Source organism: Crocodylus siamensis, chromosome 1 (assembly GCF_052110815.1).
Source record: "Crocodylus siamensis isolate JL-2025a chromosome 1, ASM5211081v1, whole genome shotgun sequence".
In the NCBI taxonomy this organism is placed as follows: domain Eukaryota; kingdom Metazoa; phylum Chordata; order Crocodylia; family Crocodylidae; genus Crocodylus; species Crocodylus siamensis.
Window position 1 is genome coordinate 417,863,502 of NC_143395.1, and position 546 is coordinate 417,864,047.

General features: G+C 49.6%; 1 non-coding gene across 1 annotated transcript; it reads left to right on the plus strand.

Moving 5' to 3' along the window:
• Positions 1 to 170: 170 nt before the first annotated feature.
• LOC149875463 (small nucleolar RNA SNORD35) lies at positions 171 to 266 on the plus strand. Its single transcript, XR_016440099.1, has one exon. It is a non-coding gene; the product is annotated as a small nucleolar RNA SNORD35 (small nucleolar RNA).
• The last annotated feature ends 280 nt before the right edge of the window (positions 267 to 546 follow it).

Sequence of the window (546 nt, forward strand, 5' to 3'; positions counted from 1 at the left end):
CTGACATTACTTTGCAGGCCAGATGTGGTCTGTGGGTTGGAGACTGGGCACCCTCAACTTCATCTTTTTAGACACACTGCAGCCCAATCGCATTTGTTTTCAGCATGAAGCGGCCTGTCAGAAAGACGTGAGCTAAGCTGCTGGTGGTGCAGACCTTGAACCTGTTTACTGGGGGATGATGTCTAAACTCACAATGGTCTGCAGAGCCCCTGCTGTGGACTTGTGGGCTGCTGAAAATGCCAGTTGAGCGCTTGGTGAACCACAAAGCATGTTCTGGTCTGCCTTCCCTTTGTCTAATGCTTCCTTGTGTGCGAACGGTCCTGAAATTCAGCCTGCTGCTTCCAGGAAACTGATGAGTAAAATTATCTCCTTTCACGAAACCCTATCCACCAGCATCCTGGGTAAATGTGCAAAGGGTGAGTAGTGAGGACCTCTGAAGCCTCCAAATGAGCCAGGAGGAGGATTTTTGTGCTGAAGGCTCTGCGAGTCCCCAAATTAACATTTCAGGGCAACTGCAGAGGTCTGAGAATCTGTGATGACCACAAA